This window comes from Neoarius graeffei, chromosome 24, assembly GCF_027579695.1.
Source record: "Neoarius graeffei isolate fNeoGra1 chromosome 24, fNeoGra1.pri, whole genome shotgun sequence".
Classification (NCBI taxonomy): Eukaryota; Metazoa; Chordata; class Actinopteri; order Siluriformes; family Ariidae; genus Neoarius; species Neoarius graeffei.
In genome coordinates, this window is record NC_083592.1 from 14,766,372 (window position 1) to 14,793,971 (window position 27,600).

General features: G+C 40.6%; 1 protein-coding gene across 5 annotated transcripts in view; it reads left to right on the plus strand.

Moving 5' to 3' along the window:
• The window catches only part of wscd2 (WSC domain containing 2), a 243,045-nt gene that overhangs the window by 37,048 nt on the left and 178,397 nt on the right, over positions 1–27,600 (plus strand). For 2 of the 5 annotated variants that reach the window (XM_060906764.1, XM_060906760.1), the window contains exon 2: positions 5,635–5,850. The exons of 2 other annotated variants lie outside the window; for them this stretch is intronic. The gene's annotated coding sequence lies outside the window, so the exon portion shown is untranslated. Of the gene's footprint in view, positions 1–5,634; positions 5,851–10,111; positions 10,133–27,600 lie in introns of those variants that run through there. One more of the 5 variants, XM_060906762.1, reaches the window with a different exon arrangement.

The window sequence follows — 27,600 nt, forward strand, 5'->3', positions numbered from 1 at the left end:
ACGACAAAAAAAAAAATCTCATTGGATGACTCGATTTTAAAGCTTTCAGGACAGTAACCCTTTCATTTCTGAAGCACATTTGACAGAAAATGAGGCCAAATTAGAATTAGAAGAGAATAATTATCAGGAAAATATGAAAGCAATTAAAGAATGGAAGAAAAGAAATATAACATTTGAAATGCTGATATATTTGGGCTTTCTCTGAACGCATAGAAGACCCTGATGGTTCCCTTCTGTTTACAAGAGAAAAACAGACCAATGGACATCGAAAAACTGGAAAAGAGAGTGTGTATGTACATATAATAAAAAAAAAAAATAATAATAATAGGGCGGCACGGTGGTGTAGTGGTTAGTGCTGTTGCCTCACAGCAAGAAGGTCCGGGTTCGAGCCCCGTGGCCGGCGAGGGCCTTTCTGTGCGGAGTTTGCATGTTCTCCCCATGTCCGTGTGGGTTTCCTCTGGGTGCTCCAGTTTCCCCCACAGTCCAAAGACATGCAGGTTAGGTTAACTGGTGACTCTAAATTGACCGTAGGTGTGAGTGTGAAGGGTTGTCTGTGTCTATGTGTCAGCCCTGTGATGACCTGGTGACTTGTCCAGGATGTATCCTGCCTTTCGCCCGTAGTCAGCTGGGATAGGCTCCAGCTTGCCTGTGACCCTGTAGAACAGGATAAAGTGGCTAGAGATAATGAGATGAGATAAATAATAATATTCACTGTTTTTTCGTGGTATATCAGATATATTCCATTCAGCTACTCATCTTCAACTCATTCATTATCATGCTAGCTGAATGGAATATATTTGATAGACCACCAAAAAAGGCAGCCAATATTATTTAAATAAAGCGCTATGAGATTTTCAACTACATTTCTCAGAATGCACTGCAGCCAGGAAGCCGGGAGACATGATAGTTTTGTTTTGTTTCCTTGGAAAATTGTGACTTCTTAATCTTGGAATTTTTTTACTTTTTTTCCCCCACAGATTTCTACCTTGGATAATATCCTAAATGTAGGATTTTATTTTCGGAATTTCTGAGATTTTTTTCTTGGAGTTTCTGAATTTTTTTTCTTGCAAATTTCTGATTTTATAATCTTTGAGAATATGCAAGTTATTTTTCATAAATGTATGACATTTCTCATTAATCTTGGAAATTCTGTTTTTTTTTTCCCCTCAGAGTATTACCCCCTGCCTCAGCTATATTTTCTAATGGCCCTAATATGCCATCATAGTGATTAATTAGATCGTACTGCTGGATCAGATAGAAATGTTTTCCTTTAAGAAAATTTACCTTCAGTTGTTTTTTTTCCAGAAACCTTAACTGTGGTCTAATTTTATTTCTTTTCATCCAGATTGACATGTCTGTAATTTCTCAGGAAGGTACTGCCTAATGTGCTGGAATAAAACTAGCTATTTGTTGTATTTAAGGTTCATAAAGAGCGCTTTATAAGCATTATACAGTGTATACAGTTCAGTGTTGTAGTCGAGTCGCTAAACCTCAAGTCCGAGTCTAGTCTCGAGTCCCCAGTGTTCAAGTCTGAATCAAGTCCAAGTCATTAAAGAAATTTTTGAGTCAAGTCAGAGTCAAGTCAATTACTGATCTAAGTTGAGTCCGAGTCAAGTCCGAGAACAAAACTCCAACTGCACCATTTCTGTTGCTGCCTTTATGCAGGCCTGATAGCTTTCAGGCACCACGCCGGAATTCCGGTGTACGGACGTGTCTGCAAAAAAAAAAAAAAATTCAGGTTCGCCCAGTGATCTGACACTTCTCTTGACCTGACAGGCGCAGCTTTCACTCTAACCCACACCAAGGCCTACTAGCCATTAAGCCAATCAGAAATAAGGTAGGGGCGGGTCTTGGGTTTTGGCCAAACAGATTGATAGAGATTCAGCAGTCAATCCACGTGTGAATGTGTTTCCCACACTTGCAACGCGAAACGTAGCCTAGGTCATGGAACGCAACTTTATGAAGCCAGGGGAAAACACCAAAAATATCGATAAAGGCATCAAGAATAAGTCCCGCTGGGCTTGGGTAGAGGAGGTGAGTAGAGATGAAAAGCCCTTTGGAAGTTGGTGTCAAAAGCTCCAGCAACCAGAAGCATGCTTCTGCACTTTGTGCACTGTAAAACCCGATAAGGTCACTGAACTCAAAAATTGTATTGAAACTGATTACATAAAAATTTTTGAGGTAAGTAGCTTAAATTTTTTAAGGTAAGATTTCTTAAAAATTACACTATAGTTACACTTAATTGTAATTTTTAAGAAATCTTACCTTAAAAAATTTAAGTTACTTACCTCAAAAATTTTTACGTAATTGGTTTCAATAAAATTTTTGAGCTCAGTGACCTTATCGGGTTTTACAGTGTGCGGAAGGAAAATATTATATGGAACTAGTGGGAAAAAAGTGCTGTCACGGCATGAATTACACCCTAGTCATCAAGCAGCTATCCGAGCAATCCAACACACCTCACGTTTGCTGGGGGCAACAGCCACGGCAGATATCCGACCCTCAAAGATGGATCGCGTGGCTGATTTAAAAATTCGCTTGTGCTCCTTCATTGTTGAGTTTGACCTATCGTTTACTATTGCTCATCCTCTCGTCACTTTGTGTCAGAAATTAGCGGAGGATAAACCCGCCCTCACGCATCTGTCCGTCTCAAGACAGTATGCAAGCTATCTTATTACACACGGCATCTCGCCAGAGTTTAAGAAAAATCTGTCCGACAAGCTAAAGAATGCCATGTTTTCACTCAATATCGATGAGGCCACGGACAAAAGGATGGATAAAATTCTTAATATTCTGGTCCGATTTTATGCCGAGGATGCAGGCAGTGTAAAAACGCAGCACCTTGCCAGCAAAAGAGTAAACATAGCAAATGCCCCAGCATTGATGCAGGAACTGAAAGATGTCCTGCAGTCATATGGGCTGGAGTGGGGGCAAGTCACCAGTATTCTACTGGACAACTGTGCAAAAAAATATAGGTATAAAAATATTTTTAAAAATGTAAAAAATATATAGAAAAAATATAGCTTACTGTATAGCTTACTGTATTTTGAATAAACAACTTTAGGGTTGTAGTATTATATATGGTTTTGTTGCACTGTAACTGTTTCAAAAAGTATTTAAAATAAATGGTGCATATTTTGCTATTATAATTTTTAAAGAAATGAATGTGTCCTTGTTCATGTCATTTAGTCAATGGTTAGACTACTAATCAATTCCTAGTTTATTTTTAATTGCCACCTGCTGACCTTTCTTGGCATGGCTATAGTATCTGTAGTCTCATATGCTATACAAGCAATAAGTAGGCAGGTATGTGACTAGTTAAAAGCAGGGATGGATTACTGAACAGGCCTGCCAGTCCCAAGAGCTCTGGTGCTCTGCACAAAGATGCTACGTAGGCTTATATTGGGTTTGTTCATCTCATGTCTGAATGTTGTCCATTTATTTCGACAAAATTCACCACAATCTATCATTTAAGGGACTAATTAAAAATAAATTCTCCCAGGGGAACATACCCCTGAACCCCACTTGACAATAATGATGATCAGGGTTATACATAGGCATATATCTGGGCCCAGGGGCCAACAAGTTATGTGTTAAGTGTGTCGCATACATAGTACCCCCAACCTGCTCACCTCCCGGGCAGGGAAAAAAGTTCAGGCTCAGGAATTTTTTCCACTATCACCCCTGGTTTATGTGAAAGCGTCTCTGCTACTGTGTTGGACTAACGTTACTGCTTGACTTCCCCATTTTAGTTAATAGGTTACAGATAAAAAGCTTGTTTGTCGCTCAGCAAGCCCTGCCCACTATCAACATGGCAAATAACATGAGAGAGGGTTAACACTAGCTAGTTCATCACTCAGCAAGCAAGCCCCGCTATCAACAGAGCAATGAACATAGCGTGTCTCTTCCTTCTCTGGGTGGAGTCTCACCAAATGATGAGTGAAGTTCAAGGTTGTCTCCATCGTCTCCTTGATAGTTCTTCTACATATGGAACACACAGTAGTGCATTTTTTCCCACTGCACAAGAAGTCTGTATTAGCAAAGCGGACAATCCTAGGGACATTTTGTCCAGGCATTTTAGCGCCATTAACGTTAGTTTGTTCCTGAACATGACGTGTGAACAGGTGAATGCGCATTCTCTTGCATGGAATTAGTATAAAAATCAATGTAGATATAAATATCTTGTGCCAAATTATTATGGCATGTTACAAAAAAAAAAAAAATTCCGAATCCTTGTCTCCAATTTACAAGTCCGAATGCAGTTAATGCACAAGTCCGAGTCATCAGTGCTCAAGTCCAAGTCAAGTCATGAGTCCTTAAAATTAGGGCACAAGTCAGACTCGAGTACTACAAGCCTGATACAGTTTATATTCATGTAAACCACAAACAATGCTGTTGAATTCTTGGGTCTGATCGGTCACAAGCACAAGGCAATAATTCATTTCCTATAACAGTTGCGTTGAAAGTAGCGAGTTATATTATGCACTTATTTCTACAGTAGCAGCTCATTCACAGGGACCTGTATGGCATAGTAAGTGTTACGCTGATACCTGAACTGCTTCAACATCCCTCCAACATCCCTCTAGCAGGGTCTCCGCGGATCCTTAAAAAGTCTTAAAAAGTCTTATTTTTAATATGTGTTTTTTAAGGTCTTAAAAAGCATTATATTTCGCTATTTTTTGAGCTATGGTATTAAATTTCACATGGGAGGTATTAAATTTCATCCGGGTAGCCTACGGTAAATGGAAAAAAAAAAAACATATGTCTGGATTTTTTTTCCGCGCTAACGTTATTTATTCAACCAGCGTCGTTTGTTATCAAGATGCTGAACAAGTAGCACAAGAGCCGTTGTGTGTCTAGCACTAGTTCTAATAGCGCAGGAACCACGCCACAGGGGGCAGTGTGTTCTTTTATCCATGTAGTAGAACCATTGAGAGTAGAGCAGACGAGGAAGAAGTGGTTGAACTTGAACATGAACGGAGATGGGGAAGTGTAAGTTTAGTAACAAGTGGCTTGAGGAGCCAAAATACAAAAGTTGGCTAACAACAGCAACTTCAGAATATGAAGCGAGATGTAAGGTATGTCGGAAAGACATCAAGTTAACAACAATGGGCTGTAAAGCCCTTGACGCTCACTCGAAAGGGGAAAAGCATATGCGCTATGCTGCTAGTCGGGCAACAACAGTCCCCATGCCAATGTTCGCCTCTACGGTCACAAAAAGTGCAACGCCAGCTTTAGCATCTCCGGGTCCCAGCACAAGTGCTTTCGCGGCATTCGCCCCAACCGCTACGCTGAAGGCAGAAATACTGTGGGTTCTGCAGAAGATGCACTTATTTATTTAAAAAAAATTCTTTGAACTTAACCTAGAGTGTGCTTTTTTTTTTTACTGTACGTATTTGTTCCGCGGTAGTGGTCTTATTTTTTATACTCAGTGGTCTTAAAATGGTCTTAAAAAGTATTATTTTTGCTGGTCAGAAATGTGCAGAGACCCTGTCTAGGACGTCTGCTTCTGAAACAAAATAATTGAGAATGCGAAGACAGGTCAAGCGTGGAGATGTCAATTTTTCAGGGCTTGCAATTACCAGTGCTTAATGGCTGATAAATGTGTAATGCCAAGTTTTATTATCGTTCCAGAAAAATCAGGATGTTAACTGTAGTAGCTACAGGAGGCCGACATGCGCTTGAGGAGAGAACCTTGTAGTATCCGAGCTGTCTTGTTGGAGTGAACGGCTTCGTTCCAGTGGACATTGAAAAGCTGAACAAGGATTGGGATAATCTTCTTTGAGCAGGTTAAGAATTAGCCTGCAGTTCAGTGTGGGTGTGTGCGTGCGCACACACTTCTGTCTCAAGGTGATGAATGTTACACACAAAGAGACATGGAGCAAGTCACATGCCCACACGAGTTTGAACAATGCACCATGAAAATCAGATACATTAATAATAGATTATGTGATGCATCTCAGGACACTTGCCTTATTCACTCTCAGCTCCACAACACTGATTATTGATTCCCACTCATGGATTTGCATCATTACGTATTCAGAGTTATTATCACAGGTAATAATTACATTTCACAGAACAAATCTCCAGTTATGGAACAGTGCAGGTCTTCATGGGACAAGACTGATGAATCATATGTAAACAAGCTTTATTAAAATTAACAACATGACCTTAATTAACCCCTGAGCCGTGTGACCACCTTTCTCTCGCTCTCTACTTGTTTTCTGTTATCCTCTGTTCCTCTGTATCATTTACACAGTAAAGTACACTCTCTCTCTTTCTCTCTCTCTCATCCCTTTGTCTGGATTCTTAGTTTGACTTTGACTCTCTCTCTCTGTACTGGTATTGTGTGTCTGCACAGCTCATATTTAATTCATGTCTAGAAATGTTCCCGAATGGAGAGTTTGGCAGGACCTGCAAACACACACACACAGAGTACACATACAGTACAGTACACATACACACAGATACAGGCTTCTGACTTCCTCACTGCCATGCTTTTTCAAGTGCATGTACATGCATGTGCGCACGCACATGCATGTGTGCATGCACACACTCACACACACACACTCTCTCTCTCTCTCTGTGTAAACAACCATAAAAAGGCTCCTAGCCACCTGTCCTTGGTCTCCTCGGCTCTGCCTTCTGCTATCTCTCCTCTCTCTCTTTCTTGCTATCTTTGTCTCTCTCCTTACGCTATCTATCTATCTATCTATCTATCTATCTATCTATCTATCTATCTATCTATCTATCTATCTATCTATCTATCTATCCTGTATATTTGTCTGTCTGTCTATCTGTCTATGCCTATTTATCTCTTTGCCTCTGTCTGTCAATTTGCCTTTTACTTTTTCCTATCTATCTATCTATCTATCTATCTATCTATCTATCTATCTATCTATCTATCTATCTATCTATCTATCTATCTATCTATGTCCGCTTATCTCTTTGCCTCTATCTATCCATCTACAGTGCTTTGCAAAAGTATTCATCCGCCTTGGTGTTTGTCCTGTTTTGTCGCATTATAAGCTGGAATTAAAATGGATCTTTGGGGGGTTAGCACCATTTGATTTACACAACATGCATACAATTTTAAAGGTGCACATTGTTTTTTTTTTTTATTGTGACACAAACAATAATTAAGATGAAAACCCAGAAATCTGGAGTGTGCATAAGTATTCCCCCCAAAGTCAATACTTTATAGAGCCACCTTTTGCTACAATTACAACTGCAAGTCTCTTGGGGTGTGTCTCTATTAGCTTGGCACATCTAGCCACTGGGATTTTTGCCCATTCCTCAAGGCAAAACTGTTCCAACTCCTTTAAGTTAGATGGGTTGTGTTGGTGTACAGCAATCTTCAAGTTATGCCACAGATTCTCAATTGGATTAAGGTCTGGGCTTTGACTAGGCCATTCCAAGACATTTAAATGTTTCCCTTTAAACTACTCCAGTGTATGTTTAGGGTCATTGTCCTGCTAGACCGTGAACCTTTGTCCCAGTCTCAAACCTCTGGCTGACTCAAACAGGTTTTCCTCCAGAATTGCCCTGCATTTAGTGCCGTCCATCTTTCCTTCAGTCCTGACCAGCTTTCTTGTCCCTGCAGATGAAAAACATCCCCACAGCATGATGCTGCCACCACCATGCTTCACTGTAGGAATGGTGTTCTCAGGGTTTGTGCCACACATGGCATTTCCCATGATGGTCAAAAAGTTCAGTTTTTGTCTCATTTGACCAGAGAATCTTCTTCCTTGTGTTTGGAGAGTCTGCCACATGCTGTTGGGCAAACTCCAAATGTGATTTTTTTAAGCAATGACTTTTTTCTGGCCACTCTTCCATAAAGCCCTACTCTGTGGAGTTTATGGCTTAAAGTGGTCCTATGGACAGATACTCCCATCTCCACTGTGGATCTTAGCAGCTCCTTCAGTGTTATCTTTGGTCTATTTGTTGCATCTCTGATTAATGCCCTCCTTGCCTGGTCTGTGAGTTTTGGTGGGTGGCCTTTTCTTGTCAGGTTTGTAGCGGTGCCATATTCTTTCCATTTTGCTGTAATGGATTTAATGGTGCTCCCTGGGATATTCAAAGTTTTGGATATTTTTTATGACCCAACCCTGACCTATACTTCTCCACAGCTTAGTCTCTGACCTGTTTGGAGTGCTCTTTCTTGGTTTTCATGTTGCTTGCTTAGTAGTGTTGCAGAGTCAGGGTCCTTCCAGAACAGGTTGATTTATACAGACATCATGGGACAGATCATGTGACACTTTGATTGCACACAGGTGGATCTTAATCAACTAATTATGTGACTTATGAAGTGAATTGGTTGGACCAGCTCTTATTTAGGGGTTTCATACGAAAGGGGGTGAATGCTTATGCACACTCCAGATTTCTGTTTTTTCATCTTAATTACTGTTTGTGTCACAATAAAAAAAACAATGTGCACATTTAAAGTGGTGCTAACCTCCTCAAAAATCCATTTTAATTCCAGCTTGTAATGCAACAAAGCAGGACAAACACCAAGGGAGATGAATACTTTTGCAAGGCACTGTATCTGTCTATGAATGCCTGTCTGTCTCTTTACCTCTGTCTGTGTCTGTCTATCTATCAATCTGCCTGTGTGTCTGTCTCCGTTTATCTGCCTCTCAACTTTTACTTATCTATCTATCTATCTATCTATCTATCTATCTATCTATCTATCTATCTATCTATCTATCTATCTATCTATCTATCTGTCTGTCTGTCTGTCTGTCTGTCTCCATTATCTCTTTACCTTTGCTCCTCTCTCTCTCTTGCTCTCTCCGTTATGTAACATGTAATAAGTAGTTCTGGCAGCTCTGATAGCCACAGTGCCCTTCAGTCCCTGACACACAGATCATGACCGGATTGTGTCTCCCATGTCTGTGGCTGGACTGAGACAGACGTACATCTCTGTATAAGGGTTCTTCTTCAAAGCCTTTCTGAAATAACACTTTGTTGTAGAACCTTTAAGAAACCCTCCAAATGGACAAGCTGAAGAACCTTCTAACCTTTTATTTAGTAAAAGTGGAAGAGTGGACACCAGGCTGCATGGCTTTGCATATCACCACCCAATCCCGGAGGGGTTTCATACTGATTTCCATCCCTGATCACTGACGGAGAGAGACAGCGTCTGTTTGGAGAGAGGGAAAAATGAAAGTGTTTTTATTTTTCATGTTTTAATATGTTTTGGTTTTTCATTCTCCATGTGCTTTTGTTTATTATTTATCACCATGCGCCTTTGTTTGTGTCGCCGTTCTGTTTCTGCCTCGGCCTTGTTACTGATTGTGTTCACCTGTTCCGTGTTGGATTCTTTTGCACTTTTATATCCTCTGTGTTGGCACTGTTTGTCTTGAAGGTTTCATGATCCTTTTATCCAAAATGCTTGACAAAAGAAGCACAATAAATAAATGTAAAGAAAAAATGAAGTGTAATAACTGCACCATGTTGCATAACAGCAACTGCAGGGAAAGAATAGAAGGAAGGAAACTGCATGTGCATCAGCGTGGGTTTGAGTATGACTAAATCACACATCATTTTCAGAGAAGTGAGTATAAAAATGAAAAAGGAGACATGTCGGGGGGAAAAATCACATGCTGCTGGAGTGACTGTAAATGTATATAAAGAGAGAGTGGGTTTTTTGCTGAACAAAACCTGACACTGCTCAGAGACGCATTCAACATGAGGGGCAATTCAAAGGGTTTAGAGATGAAAATTAAATCTGATGAGAAAAGAAGATAAAGAAAGTGGTAGGTGTGAGAAGTATGTGAGAAGAGAAAGGAAGACGGTCATTTCCTTTTTCAGCTGAATTTCACTTCCTTTCACAGATCTGTTGTAGGTGTACACTTAGGAAAGGTTATGAACGTCATGTGCCATGCAGTAAATTCTGCTAATGTTTGTTATGTTAAAGATAACGTTGTAGTACTGTGCTATAAAAACGCAGCATTGTTACTCCGACTATAGCGACGGTAGCCACATGTTTCAGTCCTGTTTTATAACGGACTGTGATGTATTTCCTCTCACAATTTGGTGTGTATCAACTACATCATGTGAGTGTACACAGTGCAGGGAAAGAAGGGAAATACACAAGGGAAGAAGAAGAAGAAGAAGAAGTCCAATGCAGGTGAAGAAATTTAAGTACAGATTTTCTTAGGGTATCTGTGTCTGTTTAATGCTCTGGGTATCTGTATGAGTATTTTTTAAATTATTTAATTACATTTTAATTAAAAACAAACAGATGTAGAAATGGCAGCGCTGTCAGTATGGTGTGTGAATTCTGCCTCTTGACAGTTCCTTGACCTCAGCTGTATCATGTCAGTATTGGAGGCAGTTGAAGAGATGTAAGTGCAGGAGTAGTATATTTATAACAGGTATGCAGACACTACTAAAATATCAGGCAAAGGTAGGGTCGTGTAACAGGCAAGGGTGATACGAGATGCAAATCAGTCGAGGAAACAGGATACAGAGTCAAGAACCAGAGAAGCACAAACTAATTTAAGGCTTGATAATGTGGGGTACTAAGTACAACGTTCTTACTTCATAAAGCCTGTGTGCTTGCAGAATCCTTATATGCGCGTGCTGTGATTGCACTCTGATCTGGAACAGGTGCATAGTATTTAGTCCTTGCAGTGCATTGCATTACATTATATGGCATTTAGCAGATGCTCTTATCCAGAGCGATGTACAACAGGTGCAAAAGTCAGGTACACGAAGCGTTGAACTTCTAGACAAGAAAGTTCTAGTGCCAACTGAATAAGTGACAGAATAACACTTAGTGTGATATTCTGTTGAAGTACCAATACTCAAAAAGCCAAGGAAACAAACCAACCATATAAAGTACAACTAAATAGAGAACTCAAATGGCTAACCTAGGCTAGACTGTACACAGCCTGGGTTGGTCTAGACTGATACACAGTGGGCAGGGAAGCAGGGGAAAGGTGCAGCCTGAAGAGGTGAGTCTTCAGTCTGCACTTGAAGGTGGTCAGGGGGTCGGCAGTTCTGGCTTCAATGGGAAGGTCATTCCACCAATGGGGAGCCAGGACAGACAGTAGTCTTGAGGGCAGGAGCAGAGAGGAGGAGGGGCCAGGTGATGAGTAATAGCAGAGCATAGGGATCTGGCTGGTGTGTTTGGGCAGATCAGACTCTGGAGATGTGCTGGCCCTAACCCCTTGAGGGCCTGGTAAGCTAGCACCAATGTCTTAAATTTGGTGCGAGCTGCGATAGGTAGCCAGTGCAGGTTGCCAAACAGAAGGGTGACATGGGAAGAACGAGGGAGGTTGTAGACCAGGTGAGCTGCAGCATTCTGGATGAGCTGCAGGGGTCTAATGGCAGAAGTTGGAAGGCCAGCAAGGAGAGAGTTGCAGTAGTCCAAGTGGGAGAGGATCAGTGCTTGGACCAAGAGCTGAGTAGAGTCGGTGGTGAAAAAAGGGCAGATCCTTCGGCTGTTGTAGAGGAGGAATTTATATGTCCGAGTCACTGCAGCAGTGTTTGCTGAGGAGGAGAGTTTGCCATCGAACACAACCCTTAGGTTCTTCGCACTGGGTGAAGGTGACATAGCGATGTCCCCCAGGGACATGACGATGTCCAGGGGTGGAGAGGATGGAGCAGGAGTGTAGATTATCTCCATCTTGCCTGGGTTGCACTTCAGCTGATGGTTGTCCATCCAGCTTTGGATGTCATGCAGGCAAGCAGAGATAGAGTGGAGACCTGTGTGTCAGAAGGAGGAAAAGAGAGAAACAGTTGGGTGTCATCAGCATAGTAGTGGTAGGAGAGACCATATGCAGAGATAATCAGGCCGAGAGACTAGGTGTAGAGGGAGAAGAGAAGCGGACCAAGGACTGAATCTTGAGGGACGCCGGTGGTAAGTGGGCATGGAGTTGATACGGTACCAGACCAGGTAACCTAGAAGGAGCGACTGGAGAGGTAGGATTTGAGCCAGTCTAGGGCTGTACCACAGATTCCTAGAGTTGATAAGGATGACAGGAGGATGGGGTGATCAACAGTGTCAAATGCAGCAGAAAGGTCAAGGAGAATCAGCACGGAGGAGAGGGAGGCAACACATGCTGCATGAAGTGCCTCACTCATGGCGAGAAGCACAGTCTTGGTTGAATGTCCGGCTTGAAAACCGGACTGGAGAGGAGCCAGGAGGTTGTTACGTGAGAGGCGTGTGCTGCACATGGTAGTCTAGGGTGTGCGCTGCATGTATGAAGCGCAAATGCGCATGGATGTGACACATCACTCCAGTTCATAGATCCTTAACCTGCTTTTTATTTTTTTTCCTGGCTGTGATATTTTCTAACAAACTAAATTGGTTCTAATTTCATAACTATGAACAAACTAGTAGCCTAATTTCAATCATTTTTCATCTAAACCACATTTTTCAGCTAAAGCAGCAGACAAAACAAACATGAACGAAGTTCCCTGAAGGGGAAAGGACGTGACAGACAGGTCCATTGCTTCTGGTTACTTTCACCTTACATGGATTTTTATCAAGGTGAACTTTGACCTGTGAGTTCACAAGCATGAGTTTGGTGAGTCAGTAGAAAACAGGAAGCACTGTGGTCGGTTTTGGTTGTGAACTAATGGCCGATTTGTTTGTTATTAATTAGCAGTCATACTAAACATTTGCCTTGCTGATTTTTTTTTTAAACTATTGTTTAGGACACACCTGAAAAAAGGTAGCTAGCTAAAACTTACTCTGTTTTCCAAAATCACATGCCATCAGGATGCCTGTAATCGCCTGACATCACCTTTTAATATCTTTCTTTCAGTGTGTAGGCTGTATTTCATCATTTTCTCTTTTATTTTCATACTTTTTATTTGGCCAGACAAGTTAATTGATTTTTAGTTGGATGTTTTTCTTTAATATTAGTAATAAACGTGAAATAAAGCCTTTTTTTTTTTTTTGGTTGGTCAAAGTCTTTAAACAAAACCTAGAAGAAATCTCAGTTAATTAATAGAAATAATAAATGCATACACAAAAAAAAAAACCCTGGAATGATCCCAGGTTGAGACATTTTTCCTTTTCCTCATATCTTTCCAGTGTGAGAGAAAAAGGTCACCACATGGTGTGTACGCATTTCTGATTTACAGTATCTACAGTTGGCTTTGTTTCTTTTTTTATATCATTGACAGATATGGACGTTATCCACTAAACATCCATGAACTATTACCATAAACATCACTGATGGACTTGTTTTTATTTATTATTTTCCTCCCCTCCCACAACCTTGTTCCAAAAACTAGCCCAGTTTAGGGGTAAAAACCATGACCTTGGCAACCCTGTGTGTAACATCTGTTTAAAATAAGCTTATTAGCTGGCTGCTTATACATCCTTATACATAGTATTGTACCATTGCATCCACTGACATATGCTAAGGATGCTGTTTTGATTTTTTTTTTTTTGTGAGGATTGTTGGCCTCACTGCTACAGTCACGTTGACTCAGTGACTCCACCCTTTTGCGAATTCATCTTGCAAACTTCATTAAGTATTGCAACAGGCCCTAATATGGAGACGCAAATAATCCCGAGAGGGTGTGTTAAGAGTATTGGAATGCACCCTTCATATCAAATGTTAGCCAAGGGATCATCGAATTTGAGTATCATTTTCATGCTATCTTGGATAATAAAGATCCGTACAACACACAGAGACAAACACATCTCTGAGGGGGATGTTTGAATGTTCCAGATTCAAAACATTCAGATTGCAACATTTGGCTGCACTTTCTCCCAACAAATCAAACACATATACACAAAATACTGTACGCTTATATGTTTCATTTAAAGTTTATGATCAGGTCAAATTTGTGTCCTGAAGAGTCTGAGTAAAGCTTGCCAAGGGAAGAAGGTTCAGTCTTTGGTCAAAGGAATCCCACTGGCACTGTGTTTCTTAATCATTTGGGAGTTGGAGCATGTCCAGTTCCCAATCACGGATCATTTCAAACACACCATTGTACCACAATATGAGTTATTGCTTTGTTTCGGATCTTTCAGAACGTCTTGTGTTCGCTAAACCATTACACACCACATGGCTAGGGTGTGAGTGTGTAGTGGGAAATTGTACCATCCCCTGGCTCAGTTGGGAATCTTTTATTGTTGAACCTGGAGTTGGTGGGGAAAAACTTGTTTTCACCTTGCCTTAGGCATTAAAACCGTGTCTAATTGTAAGAGTTATGGAATAACCAAGAGGAAGGTTCTCCATCCCATATAAGTGTTTGATGGCCTCAAGAGCCTTTCTTTTCCCACCCCTTGACATTCATCTAATTTGTACTTTCACGTTACCCATAATGCTTTGCGCCTTGGGGGTGGTGGGGTGTTTAACCAAAACATAACCAAACTAAAACAACATGCCATTGCACACTGACTGTGAGCTTTCAAATTTAAATCTCCCTAAAACCTTCAAAGAAGTGTCAAAACTAACTAAACCAAAGCTTAAAGAAATCTGCAAAGCTTTTTCTGTGGACTTCAAGAAACCAGTTGGTAAAAAAGCGCTTGTAAATATCATATCAAATGCTTTGAACATCTCTACTTCGGGTGACAGTGAGTGAGCAGCCTTCTTCGTCTGTGAACACGGATGTTCCAACAATTACTGACCTACACAAGTTAAAAGATTAGCAGAAGAGCTGAGAAAGATTAACACTGATCACAGAAGTATCCACAGTGAAATGGTTTTTGCTGGGTGCTGTTTACAACGAGAAAGCTGTAAGAAAATACAAAATGCTTCATGCATGGGAACACAAGCACGGAATTCACTCAGTCAAGTAAGTACTGTCAACACAGCAGAACTGTCAAATTTATTTATTAAGTTGAAGCTGATTTTGATTTCCTTCACTCTGATTTGAGCTCATATGCTACCAGATTACGACAATCTTTGGGCTGTTAGAGGAAGCTGTTCGGACTATAGGGTCAAATACTACATTCAATCTACCTACATAAACACTAAAAGGGGAAGGACATGTAAGCTTTCAAATACACCACATCATTTGCGCTTTGTTTTGGGAGTTGATCCTTCAATAAAGTTGTCCTTTTCAGTTCTTTGTCCTTGTTTTTTGCACTTTTTATGACTAAACCCAAAGACAGAGGGGTTGTAGGCTTCGTGACTTGGATCATCAGATTTTACTCCACCACTGAAGTGTGCAGAAGACAGTCGCGTTTTGTCTGTCAGTGTCAAATTTTGATGACATGTTCTCTCTAGCCACGCTTTTCGACGCTTAGCCTCTTTAGGTATTCTGTAAAACTTTAAATCAGGAAAAGTCATTTTTCCCCATGTGAATTCGAAGAAGTGACTGAGGTTATCTGACTCAATAAAAAAATATAGTGCCTGGTTACCCCCCAAGGCACAAAGCATTATGGGTATGTGAAAGTGGAGAATATTGACGTTCTTACTTTATTCAATTTCTTCTTATGGAATCTCTTTTTCCTTTTTCGCTGCCACTCTCTGCTAGTATTATTGGGAGATCATCTCATTTTATGGGTCCACGTCTCTCCTGGTGCCGAATAAATATGATAAGCAAAGTGGTGCACAGGATGCCATTAAGGAAAATGGCAGTTTTGTATACATTAAGAGAAAGGATTTCTTAAAATTGTAGGTGCTAAAGAAGGCAACTGGACTTACTTGAAATCCTTGACTGAGGTGGGGTTTACATTAGACCGTATCAGCGGATCATCAGATTAACGTTTTTAAAAACGATTAGCGTGCACACAGCAACGCCAATACATGGATACACTAATCACATGACTAATTAGACGGCACTTAACTTGAAATGTGTATGTGTAATGTGTAAATTTCTCTTCAGCGGCTTGGCTCCGCAGGCATCCTGCGCTCCAAATCACTCCGCCCTGAACAGCGAGTGCCCTCTGGAGGGTGCGCACTCTGGCCCTATGCAGCTCACAGAGCGCGCGAATGAAGCGCACGAGCAGTGATTCGGGACTGAGCCGCTGTGTGTGTGATCCCAGTGCATATCGGGCATGCGCAAGTCACTCACCACTTGCAAGTGGAAGGATGGCAAGCCTAAAGACAATCATAACTACACAATGGGCAGTATTTGCATCAGTATTTGCAGTATTTTCATACTTTTATACTCTTTAATGAAAGGTGATACAAGGCGGAAGTCCGCGCCGTTTTTCAGCAGTCGCATCACATGACCAACGCCAGCGAATCAGGAAGGTGGATGTCACAGTGACGTTGTCCAATGATGACGTCAGCTAGAGCTCAGCACAGCGTATCCGCATATCCTCAATGTTTACACAGCACCGGACCAGACACGAACTGGATTGAATACGTGGGCCCTGGCAGATTCCCGTTTCCCGGCGTTTCCCGGCGTTTTAATGTGAACGGACAGTGCATCCGCGAAGAAAACGAGACAGATACGGTGTAATGTAAACTTGGCCTGAGAGGGTCAATGACCCATGTGACCTCAACGACTCTCCTTAGGGTTCCTTTTGATCCATTAGAGGATAAATACTTGGAACTCCCCACTAGTCAGAACTGAAGAAGCCTTTCAGATGAGAGGTAAAATGTCTTCAAGAATTTCAAGGAAGTCCAGTTGCCTTCTTTAGCACCTACGACCCGGATGACTGAGAACCTTCACAGACATTTCTTAAAATCTTTAAAATATTAGTTGCTTTATAATTATACTCAGATCAGTGTTGTAGTTGAGTCACTAAACCTCGAGTCCGAGTCCACTATCGATCCGAGTCGAGTCTGAGAACAAGACTCCAACTGCACCATTTGATGGTGGCTGTTTCAGCGCCATTAACATTAGTTTGTTCCTGAACATGACGTATGAACAGGTGAATGTGCATTCTCTTTGTCAGGGAGTGTGAAGTATTCTGTCAGAGATGGTTGGGAGACGAATGTAAGTGCAGAAAGTGTGTTTATTAATACAAGTGAAGACAGGTAAACAATCCAGAACGGCAGGCAAAATTGTAAAACAGTGAAACAGGCAATAGGTCGAGCGAGGCACAAATAGGCTTTCGTAGATGAGGCAGAATCAAAGACAAGAAACAGGAAATCAGGGATCGGGAAACCAAACAAGGAAATAAGGCTCGGTAATGTGTCAGCAACGCAACTCAATACTTCGCAAAGTAAGTGTGTTTTCACAGTTTTTATATAGGTGCACTGATTACACCTTAATCCTTTGCAGGTGCAAGTCATTTACGGCACGCGTATGAGAGTCCACTTGGCGCACACGCTGTCCAGAGTGTGCCCGAGAGTCTATCTGATGCACGTGCCAAGGCACGCAGGTGTGACGCTCTTGCATGAAATTAGTACAAAAATGAATGTAGATATAAATATCTTATGCCAAATCATTATGGCGTATTACAAAAAATAAAGAAAAAATCTGAATCCCCGTCTCCAATTTACGAGTCTGAATGCAGTTTATGCATGAGTCTGAGTCATCAAGTCACAAGTCTTTAAAATTAGGGCACAAGTCGGACTCGAGTACTACAAGCCTGACTCAGATCATTATTAGTACTCAAGGTTGCGCAATACAGCACATGGCATTACAGTGAATAGTAACACTTGCATTACAATGTGATTACATTATCAACTTTTAGTGTGTCGTTAAAGCTGTGTGAGCCATTAGAGTTTATAAATGTACACATGTACATTTGTAAGTGTTATTTATAAGATATTTGACACCTCACAGATCATACCGTTGTTATCACACTGCCTCATGCATCATCTTACATCTTCTTATCTATGAAACATGCAAGACTTGTTAAATAGGCCACTGAAGAAACTCGTGTGTCCAAGTCACAATATCTACATAAGAGATGGTTTGCAATTATCTGAATGGACTCTAGGCCAAGCTCCACAATTCGTTACAGTGTGATTGAATGAGAGTGGTTAACAAAGGGAAGAAAAAAAACGACAGTCCATCATTACTTTAAGACATGAAGGGTATTTCTCATCTCATCTCATTATCTCTAGCCGCTTTATCCTGTTCTACAGGGTCACAGGCAAGCTGGAGCCTATCCCAGCTGACTACGGGCGAAAGGCGGGGTACACCCTGGACAAGTCGCCAGGTCATCACAGGGCTGACACATAGACACAGACAACCATTCACACTCACATTCACACCTACGGTCAATTTAGAGTCACCAGTTAACCTAACCTGCATGTCTTTGGACTGTGGGGGAAACCAGAGCACCCAGAGGAAACCCACGCGGACACAGGGAGAACATGCAAACTCCACACAGAAAGGCCCTCGCCGGCCACGGGGCTCGAACCCGGACCTTCTTGCTGTGAGGCGACAGCGCTAACCACTACACCACCGTGCCACCCTGAAAGGTATTTTAATGAAATAAAAATAAAGAAAGAAAAACATTGAATTTGAAGGTGTGTCCAAACTTTTGACCAAGTGTGAACTTGTTTTGTGCATGTGCTACAACATTAAATGTAGCTATAAATGGGTAAAAAGTGCAGTGTGTTGTCCTTTTAATAAATAGAAAGAATGATAAGATTGGCAGATCGCTATGGTGTTCTTTCTTCAGTTTACAAAAATTAAACAAAGATGGTACTTTGGGGCAGCACGGTGGTGTAGTGGTTAGCACTGACGTCTCACAGCAAGAAGGTTCTGGGTTCAAGCCCAGTGGCCGACAGGGGCCTTTCTGTGTGGAGTTTGCATGTTCTCCCCTTGGGTTTCCTCTGGTTTTCACCACAGTCCAAAGACATGCAGGTTAGGATAATTGGTGGCTCTAAATTGATCGTAGATGTGAATGGTTGTTTGTCTCTATGTGCGAGCCCTGCGATGATCTAGCGACTTGTCCAGGGTGTACCTTGCCTCTCATGCATAGTCAGCTGGGATAGGCTCCAGCTTTCCTGCAACCCTGCACAGGATAAGCGGTTATGGATAATGGATGGATGATACTTTGGCAGGTACTTGATACAAACTAATATGTAAATAAATTTGTAAATCATTCTCTTATCCTGTGAGACCTCCTGAATTTGTGCACATTTACGCATACGGAGATTCGATTGACGTCTATAAATTATATCATTTACATACAGTTTTATAGACATATTATGTTGTCGTGCTTAAAGAGCTTGTCTATTTTCAGTGCAAGCATACATTTCCTCCAATTGTTTGTGAATATTGGTAATGTCACACTGAGGATTTGAAATAAAGAAATGTATAAATGAAGATGAATAAGACTATGGCTAAGGAGGTGGCCTTTGGAGTATGGAGTTTTGTGGAGCCCAATACTAAGAGTATACGGTAATGCATCGACTTGATTTTTGATGGCTTTGAACTGTACGACGTCCGTACGAATGACGAATTACGAAATGTGTACCACCACAGGGAACCCGATCATAAGTGCAAGGTGACATAGCTCATAAACACTTGACTACTGGACAACGACATCTGCATCTTTATTTCCATAAGATAGATGTTTGGGGGGTATTTTATCCAGCGCTTATTTTTCATTTGCTTTTTAAAAAAATAATGTGGTATTATTTACGAACACATTTTGCGGAAAATATTCACAACAGTTTCATATAAAACAAGTTAAAACAGCTTTATTAGTCCACTAACTGTTGGAAAGTTGAGAGTTTCTGTTATGTAAGGGCGATACACGGATGTAAGTGCAGGAAGAGTTTTACTGAAAGCATGCTAGCAAACCGATCCAAAATGCAGACAGAGTCAAAAAACAGGCAGTGGGTGAGCAAGGAACAGACAGGTAATACCAGAGATGTCCACAAGCACTGGCGACTGGCGGTTTTCTCCAACTACACAGACGGTCTGTGCTGGCTACTCAATCCCAGAAAGAAAAAAAACCTTGCCTTTTAATGTTCAAGCAATTTATATTGTCTCTGCTACCCATAATTTGCTGCAAATCCAATTATTCCACCATGAAATTGTCTTCAATTCGGGTCTAGCATGACCAGAAACGACGCCATATTTGTTGATCGATTCTCACGCTCTGATTGGCTGAGCCGGACCAGGTGACCACACCGTAGCATATGTAGTTATGCTACAGAGCCAGGCAGCATACTACAGAGGGTAACTGAGAAAGCCACGCACACACACATCTGGAGAGATATTCATACATATTTTGCAAATATTTCACAGGGAAATGGTTCGTAATTTATGAGCTGATAAGTGCATACACGTAACTTATGAGCTGATAAATGCATACATATCTTCTAGATAAAGAATATTTCTTGGTGGTGCACTGGGAATCTTGGCTCCCAAAACATCCCCACTGGAATAAATGGAAAGTTTCTGAACATCTTTGCAAACACATTTTCCCAAAGCTTGCTCAAATTTCTTCACACTTTCCAAGATTTTCCAGAATAAATGTCTCTCCTCCTTCAAGGTCAGTGATTGGACGATTGTATAAATAGTTCTTTTGATTGACACTGTATCACCTGGAAACTGATGCTGATCTTTAGCTGGTGAAACCGTAGCTTTGAATGATGACACTGAAAGGCTCCTCAGGACAGAGACACCATGAAGCAATCCTTTTTTTCCCCGACTCAAAGACAGTCTTTGTTCTTTCTGGTGGCGTGAGGACATCATCTGACCTCTTGCTGACAGACTGGCCTTTATTCACTGGTCACTGGAGATAATTAGCCCAAATTGAGCACCAGTTAAGGAAGGAGTAGTCTGGTTGTGGAGTCGTTTCTTTCTCTTGAATGATCTGAACAGTCCTTGAGGTACTTGTTCTCTGTGAGTTGACTACATTTGATGTGTTAATATTCCAGTGAAGAATTGCTAGGTTTCACATGATGTCACATCCAGTGGGCTACCACATTTGGTGGTCTTCCAAAGCTCAGTTGACAAAGCATTTGTACGGAGAAAGTGCATTGCTCACATGAAAAATGCCTCACGCTTGCGTTGTTTTAGGTTGTTCGAATCGATCAAACCATGAAACTGATAAGTTTCTTCAGGGTTTCCTGTGAACTAATAAAAAAGGGTGAACAAAGACAGGATTTCACAAAAAGATGTCGAAAAAGTTGGCTTTTGAACCTCTCACTGAAATCAAAGGGAGCCGAGTTGAAGCATGCTCGAGTTTGCAGTGATCACTTCGTGAAAGGTTTGTATCTCCCTCTCAGCTATATCCTTAGTGTTTTCCAAGTATTTTTCTTGCTATGTGTCGTTATTTTATGGTACTTTTTTAGTCACGAAGAGCTAAAGTCCCCAGCTGTTTCTTTGTTTACTCCTCACAAAGTCCATATGTATGAAGGTTGTGACAAAATTATTACCCAGCCATACAGTTACAATGCGCCGTGATCACTTCTCCGTCTTGTTTAACTAACATCCAGGTCTTTAAAGGGGTTTCTGATGACCTTTGTGAATGATTTACCTGAGAGATAAGAGCCAACACAAGTGAGAATTAAGCGAACTGTTGTTTGTTTACACTTCAACTTGCAGCCCTTCATTGTAAAGACGCAAACAAAAAGCTTAAAAAAAACCATACTTACACGAGCAAAATCAATACAGTATTCATTCGGCAGCGACTTGATACCGAGGTCCTTTACCCAGCCACATACAAAAAAGTTGTAAGCTTCCATACTCTTCCATGCTTTCATCTGTTTTGTTCATCTGTAGAAGGATGTCTGCAGCACCAGATAGTTCAAGATGTCGGGGAACTTGACCGAAGGGTAGTTTTCGAGATCATATGACAAATCCTTCTTTCCCAGACTGTAGGGGTAAATTCCATTGCACATACGGTAGCAATCTTCTGAAGATATCTAAAGCGAGCAGTGGCTTCTAGATTATGAGCATACTCTGATAAGTTATCGATAGTTGTTTGCACTACGGCAGCCATTTAGACCACCAGCTATTTCACTTCCAGTAAAACCGCTAAGAAAAGTCATGTGACTGAAACCCAGCAATAGACCCCTTGCACTGACATCACATTTATGTTAGCAACAGTTGCTACCCTAGACCTGGGGGACAAACGAACTTTGTTTAGGGTTGTTTTACAATCAGGGTACAAAGTTTGTGTCACAGGGGTCCAAAATTCAAATTGATTCAAACTGGTTCTTGTACCAGTTTTTAAGTGAAGGACAAGTTAAAGAACAGATTTCAGGTAATTTTTTGACATATGTGTATGGTAGTTTTGTGTAATCTGCTATAAGATGGGAGAAACAAATGAAGTGATTCTCGGAGAGGACATTTTTTTTGACAATTCAGAATCCACTACTTCCATAGTGCTTTTAAATATAAGGCTGTAAGCTTTGTGTTAGTTGTCTCTAATATTTATGTCCCAATATCTTGACCACATTTTAGGATGAAAATAATCATTTTAGATATGTTATTTTATATTGAAAAATTAGCTGTCTCGGAGAGGACATTTTTTTGACACAATTACATGCTAATTTGATCAAAATAGTCTGAAAACTTACTAGCATTCAATATTAAAACTTAACTATGTTTCCAGGAACCAAATATTTGTTTTATGGTATAAAGAATGATTTAAGTGCATCCCTTTTGGAGCTACCTGTGGTCAAAAAAGCACTTTTTCTAAATGACACGAGTAATTTTGCTAAATATGACATATATTGCCATACATTCACCAAAAATAACGTTATCACCAAATTTTTTTTTGCATGGTAAATAGAGCTATCACAGGGCTACAAGAAACAACCAAGTGTATTTAGTCAAGCCTTTTGATATTGAAGATAATAAGTGTTAAATGTGATTTTTAGCTTGCGTACCCTGATTGTAAAACAACTCTTTACATACTGAAGCCAAGCGAAGATGTCTGATGTGTGTTGCTGTTGTCCGAAGAAAACTACAGCTAAAAAAGCTTTACTACCGGATTACTTGGACAATCTTAGTCAGAAAGAAGCGCAGCATAGATATATGCAGAAATCAGAGTTTATTAGCGGTTATGATCTGTACAAAATTCCTCAAAATGACTGAAGTGACAGTGCAGATTTGTGGCCTAGCATTAGCGTTAGCTACATGTTGGAATGTACCTTCTTTTTTCCAAAGAGTCCCAACATGGAAGAACAGTTTACAAAACTACAAAAACAAGAAAACCTTCTTTGTGTAAAGACTTTTTCCCGACATCAGCTTTTGGGAACAGAATGTTGCGAAAGCCAAAGCATTTACTCTCAAAGGACTCCTACCTGAACTGTGGGCTCGATGGTATTCCCAGCCCTCTATGTCTCATCAACCCCAAAGATATCCACTTACAGAGCTGTTTACACGCTATCATTTATACATTGATACTTATTATATATAACAATATCTGAAATGTTATTTGTAAAATAACAAAATACCTTGCTCTAGACTTTCAATGTTATAAGATTTTATTTTAATTTTATCTAATAGTGGATGGTACAATAATTACAAACGCTAACAGAATCAGCACATTCCAATTGTAACTGTAGTCATATAATACCTATAATCACCCATGTAATAATAATTTCAATAAACAGTTAGTGTTCAGTTCCCTCTTCATTTATTCTCTATTCAAAAGGCACAACTGAGTCACACAGATTGATGTGTGTAACAGTAATGATTTTATCCAAAATAGTTTGTTCCTGCCTTAGTCAATTTATTTCCATTTCACATGCATGCAGCTGTTGTAAAGTTCAGTAAGTGTGTGTTTTCAAGCTTCAGGCTTAGCTCCTCTCGTATCCTCTTGTCTAACCACTTATTTCTTAGTTCTTCTTGAAGCTTTTGCTTCTCTTTGTTTACATTTTTCTCGATAGCAGGGAGACAGTAATACCTTTTATCTATTTCTCTATTTGAACAACCAAAAACAGCGAAAAAATGAACCATATTGAAGACAGATTAAGCCTTGCTTACACAAAAGACGGTGTCTGTTTGATCCCCAGGTGAGATTATCACATGATGCATGTGTAGGTGCAATTAGTAATTAAGTGATCAATCTCATTAAATCAGTCTCATTAAATATTAAATCAGTCTCATTAAATAATACCATTAATTTTGGGTGCTTAATAATAAATTACCAAACAGCTAAATTATGGTATATTCCAAATTATTATGATTACTTACCATATTACACAACCTATATGCACCTTGGAATTCTTTGAGGTTGGGTACTTCAAAAAATATCGGAACACAAATAAACACACAGGCCCTGTCCACACGGCAACGGATTCAGGTGAATCCGATAAAATTTTTTATCGTCTCGGCCTGGCGTCCACACGGCACCAGCGTTTTGGGTGCCCCAAAACGATATTTTTTGAGAACGGTTTCTAGAGTGGAAAAATCTGGCAACAGCGCCGTTGCGAAGTCGTCTGGATGAGTAGAACGGATTTGTTTACGATGACGTCACAACCACATGACTAGAACAAGCAGCACTCTCGCGCGCATCATTCGTAACAACAACAGCAACAATGGCAGACCCCAGAGTAGTAGTAGTTTCAGTGCTGCAGTCGCTGCTAAGTTTATTCGCATTCTTGAAGCAAAATGTACAGGTGTTATACCAACTAGGCGAGCGACAGAGTTCTTGTTGTTGTGTGTTTGTTCCTGTGAGTGCTTCACGCCGGGTAGAAGAAGGGGTTTATGCGCATGCGTCCTACTTCTTCTATTGTTCTGGTGTCTCCGATGGGACCGTCTTACAGCACACGTAGAGGTGTGGCATGTGTATTGCATCGTGTTCAGCAAGTGTTGCATTGCCATATGTACCTGATATTTTACTGATCCGTTGCCCATGTGGACGCGATATTTTTTTTACCCGCTAAAAAAAATCTCATTGCCGTTGTTGTGTGGATGTAGCCACAGTTTCAATAATTAATTGAATTTATTATAAGATAAAATGAATAATGGCAGTTGAAATCTTTATATACAAATATGATATATACTTGATGAGCATGTGTTTGTGTGTGTGTGTGTATGTGTGTGAGTGTGTGTGCGACTGTGTTGGGGGTCACCACGTGGGGGGGTGACCACATGTTTCTAAGTAGAACAAAAGAGTTAGCTTTGGTAGCTAATTAAGACGTGTTTGTGTGTGGCCACGTGGCCTGACAAAGAGTTAGCCTGTGTGTGGCCTGAACAAAAAGTTAGCATGGATTGCTAGCTAAGGTGTGTTTGTGTGTGGCCACGTGTTCTAAACAAAGGTTAGCCTTGCTTGCTAATGAGACAAAGGAATTAGCCATGTGTTTAGCTAAGGTGTGTTTGTGAGGCCTGTGGCCACGTGTTTCTAAGTAACAAATGACTAGCCGGTAGCTAACCCACTAGCTCATAACACTACTAAATCCACTGAAATCTTGATGAGGTCAAAGTGTATAATAAGGAAATTGAGGATGTTAGTAAGGAATAGAGAAGCATGCACAGCCTATCTATTAAACAATTGAGAGATTAAAACAAAATAGAACAATCATCAATTCAACATCCTAAGTGTTTACAGTGTACACAATTAAACCGTTCCTGAGTTTAAATTCACACTGCTTCATAAAAGCTAATTCCTAAGACTAGGTTTTGCCCAAATGCCAGTCTTACTTCAGTATCTCGTCTCTACGCGAGATTATGAGATGTTCCGAGACTTTTGGAGTTTCACCGTTGTGAAGGCTTCCGTGAAGCGCAGAGAATTTCTTGGTCCAACGCGTGGTTGCTCGTGATGAAAAGAAAGTCTCTGATCAGACAATGTGCACAGCTTTTTAATATTAGAAGGATCCGGTTGCTTCTAACTTTTAAATTAACTGCTTGGCGGCAGTTTGGTACGTACTTGATAATAGACAAACAAACCGGCTGTAGCTCAACCGAGAGAGAGATAGCACGATTTACATGGTTCTACCGTGGCCAAGGGTAAACAAAAACCATGTTGAATCATATTCTCGGGAGGAAGATGTCTTTTCTTGTGTTTTCTGGTGCGGGGTATCTCTTTGTGTCCAGATGGCTTGACATCCAAGACGAGAGAGAGCGAGTATGGCGGATTTCCGGGTCACTTATGCCTTCCTGGAGGATGTGACGTTGGTGATCCCGCCCCGGCGTTACACAGGTCAACGTGGAAGTTGGCTGATGGGAAATGTAGTTTCTTAAAGGGACTGTGTGTTACCTACACGTGACATCATGCGCAAGGGCTCTATCCTTGACTTGCAAGTGACGTCAAAGCAAAATAGAAATCTGGATGTCAGCCATGTTGGTGGATATACAAATGCGGGGTCAAGTGACATTCCATACAAAACATAGTAACGCGTGCACAACTCTCTTTGCTTTTCCACTGCTTTAAGCGTTCTTTTAGCTATGCCATATCTTTGTGCTGTATAGGGCTGTGGTCACAACAGTGCTCGTGACCATGGCACGTTCCAATTTTTTAGAATTCCGTCCATGATTCAGAAAGAGGGCAAGGAAACTCTGAGGTTTAGTTTGGAGAGGAGACGAGCAAACCTGAACAACATAGGCAGGGCTGATCTAAAAGAGGCTAAAACCAAAACAGCTCGTGTTTGCAGTAATCATTTTATCTCAGGCGAGATTCAAAAGCTTTCTCGATAATATCATGGAAGAATTTTATTTTGTGTTGCTAGAATTTTACTATAAAATGAGCGTTCTTGTCGTGGTTCACTCAGTCGTTTTTATAATTTTAACATGTGTTTCCATTTCGCTTCTCAGAGCACCAGCAAAATTATGATAGAAACAATCCAGACTGGGCACCCGCTCAGAAAATGGGCTATGTTTCATCCAAGGTTGGACTTGAGTCTTCGGCAGACAAACCAGATAGAACGTGATATCTGGGTACTCGATGGTCAGTAGAAGCGTCTTATCTTCAGAAAAGTCTGACTTTTTAAAATAATATGGGTCAAAACCACACATATCTATCTTCTCTTTGTATTGAATCTTTGCTCAATCATTCAAATCATGGTAATACTGAGAAAATTCAGCATTGTTTACAGACACGCTTTCAGCGGCTGCCGTCCTAGTTGCTTTGTATATCCACCTCATGCACATTTTGATCATGTGGTTGCAAGTCATCTGTACAGAATTTGTGGTTTGTAGCCCTTTGGGAATAGTTCAGATCTTAATGTTAGGGTTGATCGATGTCCTCAAGCCAAGCCAGTGGTCAGCTAATGTTGTTGAACCAGTCAAAATATCAGTGAGACTCTAAAGCAGTTAAATCAGCTGGTTTGGTTTAATAGGAGCTGAGATACGTTGGTTTTTTTTGCAGGAAGGTGGATGTCTAAGGTCTAGAATCACTGGCCATGAATGTGCTGTCATTGCTGTTTTTCTAAATTCTGTTCCTGGTTCCTAATATGCAAAGTGTTTCAAAAAAAATTTTATATTATTTGAGATGTAAATATCCCAGAAACTACATAGTCTTGGCAAATGAAACTGAATAGGCTTAATGTTGAGGAATATAAGATTTATTCCTCAAAATTTTAATGAGAAATTCAAAAGGTATGTGGATTCCATGAACGATTTCACAAATTTTCAATATGTGCCCCGCCTGAGACACAGACACACACAGACAGCCTTCCTCTTTGAACTTTTTGTGCCATATCCACATCTGCATTGCAGTTGGTGCATTTTTAGAGAATTCTTTCATAAATGCACGCTGCACAGTCTTGTTCGACTCTGTTCGAGCATACTCTAACACACAAAACGCCTTTTCTTTTCCAGTGAATGACATTTCTATACCTAAAAAGATAAAAACAAAAAACA